Genomic DNA, 6,000 nt, shown 5'->3' with positions numbered 1-6,000 from the left:
TCGGGACGTCATGTTGAGTCTGATCCTTTGTGGACAGACGACCTCTGAAACTGGTTCAGACTGCTGGTCCAGTGTTCATGCTTGAAATACTTGACTTCCATATTAGATCAGATCAACCTATCTATTGTAACCGGCTATGTACCGCAGGCTTTTAAAGTGGCTGTAATTAAACCTTTACTTAAAAAGACGACTCTTGATCAGCTGTTTTAGGAAACTACAGACCAATTTACAACCTGACGTTTATTTCTAAAATCCTTGAAAAAGTTGTTGCAAATCAACTTTTTGATCATTTAATTCAATTCAATTCAATTTTATTTATACAGCGCCAAATCACAACATAGATTATTTCATAGCACTTAACACATTAAAGTCCTTACAGCAAGACTTTACAATGTTATACAGAGAAACCAACAATTCAATAATTCAATAATTGTCGAGGGTCCGGAGGTCCGGGAGTGCGGGGGTCTGGGGGCCGGTGGTCTGGGGGCCGGTGGTCTGGGGGTCCGGGGGTCTAGTGGTCTGGGGGTCTAGTGGTCCGGAGGTCCAGGGGTCTAGTGGTCTGGGGGTCTGGTGGTCCGGGGGTCTAGTGGTCCAGAGGTCTGGTGGTCTGGTGGTCTGGGGGTCTGGGGGTCTGGGGGTCTGGTGGTCCGGGGGTCCGGGGGTCTGGTGGTCCGGGGGTCTAGTGGTCTGGGGGTCTGGTGGTCCGGGGGTCTGGTGGTCTGGGTGTCTGGTGGTCCGGGGGTCTGGTGGTCTGGGGGTCTGGGGGTCTGGTGGTCTGGTGGTCTGGTGGTCCGGGGGTCTGGTGGTCTGGGGGTCTGGTGGTCTGGGGGTCTGGTGGTCTGGGTGTCTGGTGGTCCGGGGGTCTGGTGGTCCGGGGGTCTGGTGGTCCGGGGGTCTGGTTGTCCGGGGCGAACGGACAGTTTCCCACTTTGTCCAGTTTGTCATCTAGCATTACTTTTATAATCATTTATAATCATTTCTTATCTAGTAGCTTTGTTCCCGGTAAGAAGAACTATTCACTCTGAGAGGAATAAATGTACTTTAGGTTGACATGTTTTTCCATTCTTACTGTTTCTGAAACTAATAAATACTTTAAAAAAAAAAAGTACTTTAAAATATATCAAAACCATGTAAATCTGGGGAAATATTTGTAACCCCACCTGCCAATCATGACTTATTGGACTCTGTTACTAATGATGGACACATCAGCCTGCTGTGCTGAGAGGAGCTCGTGTGATTGGTCGGTTCACCCCGACTCCACCTGCTCATCCATTCCTCCTGTTTAAGTATTCAGCCGCTCCGTCCTGCTGCTCCGAGCTGTGGTCACCAGAACAACAAGAACTAACTGTGAAACCCAGGAGATTACGTAGAGTTTTAATCTTTGAATGGTGCTGCCTCCCAGTTTTTATTCTAAAGATATTCAAAGCTACTTCTGTTCTCAGCTCTGTTGGAACTGGTCTTTGCATGGATCTCTATTGTGCTGCTCAGCGCGTTTCACGTAAGACTACAAATGATATAAAACAGCACTTCAGAAAGTGGTTTTAATGGTTGCTGAAGCACTGATCTCCTGCAGTCATTTGGAAATGTTCCAGTTCCACCTCTGAAATCACGAGTTCACATGAGTGGACTTTATGATTTAACCCCATTAGCAGGTTATGAATTTTTGATAGCACAGAAAAACCTGACAATACTTTGAACAAGTTTCATTGTTTGATTTCTCTGATACTTCCTCTCCGTTGCAGAGAGGATAAGAAGGTAAAAAGGAGGTCAGTATTGTTTTTTATACTGGTTTGATGTAGAGAAATTAGGCTAATTTTCAAGTAGGCTCCACATCAATATTCATCCCGATAAGTCGCCCACTTTCATCTTTTTACATTTCCGATTCTTTCTCATTTCTTCCAGCAGCGCCGACCCTCCCTCAGTAGTCTGCGAAGCGTTCTGTATAATGTCTTGGATGAGGTGCTCTCACAGGGGACAACACACCACAGCTCCCATTGAACAGGAGGTTTACTGGTACTTCTGAAACAGGAAGACCTCGTCGCTTGCTGTAAAAGGTTTAAAAGGCTCTGCTGGATCTCCTTGATGATGCAGAAGAAGGAGAAATCTTCTTGGTTTGATAGCGTGTGATCTCCCTCAGGAAGCTGGTAAAATGTTAATGCTAAAGGGGGCGGAAATACAATGAGACTAAACTGTGTGTCTTCCAGGCAGCTTCAATCAGACAGCGACAGATACGAGCTCATTTTCAAAGTTAACTCTGAAAGATGTCTGTCTGTCCCCGGTCTCACCACGCTTCTTTTTTTTTTTTTACTCTGAATTAAAGGAGGAGTTTCTCTTAATCTGAGCACACTGCGTGCTGATGACCTGCAGGAGGCTTCACCTCCCACAAAGAGCTCCCAGGGACACCAGAGCACTGAATCAGCATCAGCGCACAAGTGTCTTTGTGTGAAAGTGTGTCTGGGGTGTGGGTGACGCTGCACACCATCTATGAGAAAGTGTGAGTTAGGGTTTCACTATGTGTCTCTGTCCCCAGGGGTCAGGGGTCACCTTTGGCCTGACAAAGGGGGCCCGAGCTGTGAGCGGGGGGCTGGGAGGAGGGGGGCTGATTACCATGGGTCTCGCCTGGCCTCGAACAATGACGGATCGGCATCTGTACATCCCGACACACTGACACTTATCCCTCAGTGGGAGAGAAGGCACCAGAGGGCGGGGTGTGTGTGTGTGTGTGTGTGTGTGTGTGTGTGTGTGTGTGGGGGGGGGGGGGGGGGGGGGGGGGGCATCTGTAGATATGTAACAGCAGCGCCGAGCCGAGCCGGCTGTTGGGCTTCAGCAGGTCGGCTGATCCAGGCTGCCGTCCATCTGCATCTCACTGCAGCTATTCATGATGAGATCAGGATGAACAGGTGCAGACAGCCGAGCTCCACCTGCAACACACACCACCATCTCCTGAAATAACGTCAGTGTTTCATATTTTACATCCATGTTATATTTTAACTGCTGAGGTTTAAAAAATAACGTCAAATCTCACTGAATTTCTTTATAAAAAATCTGATTTTATCAACTCTAATTTTGCAGATTTTGACAAAAGACTTAATTCTCATTTGCAGTATTACTTTTGTTGTTTACTGTGTTTGATGCACCAACAGAAGTGACTCATCTGATTTGGATTTCTTTCATGTAAACAATACAAAGTTTCTATTTCTGACAGGAATGATGACAAAAACACAAACATATAATTGAAGTTGTAATAAAGTGGACTCATGATGGAGCTGAGGACGATGCTGACTGGTTCATTGTTATCTGACACGTCAAGGATACATGATGACTGACAGCTCTCTACCCATCACTCACGCATCCACTTGAACTCCATGAAAGCTGTTCGTTTCTGATTTCAATACTGACGAGAAAAAAACATGTCAAATATATTCCCAAAGTGTTCGAGGACTTTTATTACAAAGCGTCTGATTAATCAGTTCTTATATCTGAAACAGGATGCATGCAAGAGGACCAACATGATCAGAATCAGCTTTATTGGCCAGATATGTTAACACACATGAGGAATTTGACTCCGGTTGTAACAACTCTTAATGTAGGAACACATAACAGACATAAATATACATATATACAGCTAAAAAAACCACATGTAAATGTAAACAATGGTGCAGTTACACTCAATGCAATAGTGTCAGGTTGACTCTGGTTGTAGATTATGCAGAACAATCAAAAGCATCATAAATACAAGTTGAACCCGCTGTCACAACTCTTCATACCTGAGGTTCAAGAACCGATTTTAAGGAGGTGTGAGCAGCGTTCTGTGGCTTCAGGAGGCCGACAGCATGTTACAGCCAGTAGTGTGTGTGTGTGTGTGTGTGTGTGTGTGTGTGTGTGTGTGTGTGCGTGCGTGCGTGCGTGCGTGTGTGTGTGTGCGTGTGCGTGTGCGTGTGTGTGTGCGTGTGTGTGCGTGCGTGTGTGTGTGTGTGTGTGTGTGTGCGTGTGCGTGTGTGTGTGTGTGTGTGTGTGTGTGTGTGTGTGTGTGCGTGTGTGTGTGTGTGTGCTCCTCCTCTCAGCTGTTTGATTGGCTGTACCTGACTGATTGTTCATCATCAGGGTGAGAGTATAAAACCTGCAGCAACATGTGTTGGTTGTTCGTCGGCTCCTTGAGGCTTGTTGAAGACAACTAACCCAGAATGAGAGAACGGTGCGTTTAAGGTCCAGTCGGTCGGCGCTCTGCAGGTTTTACATGTTAGCAAGCCGAAGACTCACGTGTCTCCTGTGTTTTCTGATGTTCACGACATCTGCTCATCCCAGCGTTGCATCATCGAGCTCCATCCTTAAACGGAACTTTAATTGCGAGTCCCACAGCAGGCTTTCAGTTTAAATCAGCGTGTAGCGATGGGGACGAGGCCTCCGTCAGCAGAATGAACCGGTGGTGCGGGTGGAGTGGCCACTCCTGTTATTGCACCTCTCCTCTTTCCTCCCTGAAAACTCTGCAGCTTATTATAATAGGACAAAAAGCACGGGAGTGAGGAAGAATAGATTAGAAATGAAAGTAGCAGACACAGGGAGGTGGGGTGAGGTGGGGGAGGGGGGGGCAGCGATGGAGGCAAGACTAATGAATAAGGTGTAGTGACTGATGACTGGGGCTTTCTCATGGAAATCAACACTGGCAAAGTAATTAGGAAGCTCTTTCATTAGCTTAAACACAGCTCTGCCAGGAGGTGCTGGTGGTGCGTCTCCCTCCTGCCTGGCAGAGGAGTCCTGGTGGAGGAGTCCTCCCGGGACCCCTGGATTTGTTTGAGCCTTAAGTTTTCATTAACAAACCCGCTGGGATGAATGAGAGGAAAAACAAGACGAGAGCACACAACGCAGGATCACATCATTAGAGGCTTCCTCCAACTTATTTTGATCCTCTGATTCATATTAATAGTCAATAAGGCTGTTAACACGCACGCAGGAATTCACCTCAAAAAAGCTGCTCGCTTGTCTGACATGTCAACTTTTCCTAATGCAGAACATCCCCGCCCCACCCCACCCCCCACCCCGCCAAACGTATGTGGAGCTGCTTATGAATGATTCAGGAAGGAGCACGCCGCTGAGTGTTTGTGGCTCCTCCAACCACGGCTGCTTTTAATGTGTCCCTCCTCATCAACACAGGTAACGGTGGCTTCCACACACATTTCAGCTGTGTGCTTTCACACACACACACACACACACACACACACACACACACACACACACAGACACACACTGCAGGGCCGTGTCTCTGAGCCCCGTGGCTGCCTGGATCCTTCCCTCCGTGGCCGGGAGCGAGTCTGTCTGGAGAACATGAGCTCAGTCGATGCCAGGAGACTCTTTAGCTGTCAGAAAAGCTGTTTACTTTTCATTTGTACACGGCGCCACAGCTGCACTCCGGGGCTTTCTCATCCCGCTACACTTCCAAAAACTTGTACCGCCTGCACTCGTGCTTCTCCCCTGTCTATTTCCTTTAGCGACTCAAACCAACTGGCGGATTTGAGAGCCGATTCGTACAAATATACACTTAAGAGTTGTTTCTACGAGCCCGGCTCGGTCGTGTTTTAGGGAAGAAATGGCTTTTGCTGGTGTTTGGTTGAGCACGTGCCACCAGAGACCCGCAGAGGCTGTTTGATTGAAGAGATTTCTTCTGGATTATCTGACTTACAGCTGAATTTCCTCCCAAATCCTTCCTGAGACGGATGTGGAACGAAGCGCAGGATCGCGGCGGGGTCATTAGCTCATTAAACACTGAAACCTTTTGGGTTCACTCGATGAGGCCCGGCAGCTTCCTCCCCGGGATGTGCTCAGATGCAGCTCATGGGTCTGGCAGTCGTTAGGGCCGGCCCGGAAATGGCCCGTGTAATAAGTACGCCCCTTAGTATCCCCTTCCCATTTGGGCCACCGCGATAAACAAAACACTGTTTTCACTGTCTGGACCTTTTAATTAAGGTCGTAAAACACCATGCCGTGATAACTGATCGCACCGGA

The sequence above is a fragment of the Embiotoca jacksoni genome, unplaced genomic scaffold (genome assembly GCF_022577435.1).
Source record: "Embiotoca jacksoni isolate LCO1_2020_lvr unplaced genomic scaffold, fEmbJac1.0.p SCAF_5, whole genome shotgun sequence".
NCBI classification, from domain to species: Eukaryota; Metazoa; Chordata; class Actinopteri; family Embiotocidae; genus Embiotoca; species Embiotoca jacksoni.
The sequence above is the reverse complement of the archived record's forward strand: the minus strand, read 5'-3'. Positions refer to the sequence as shown.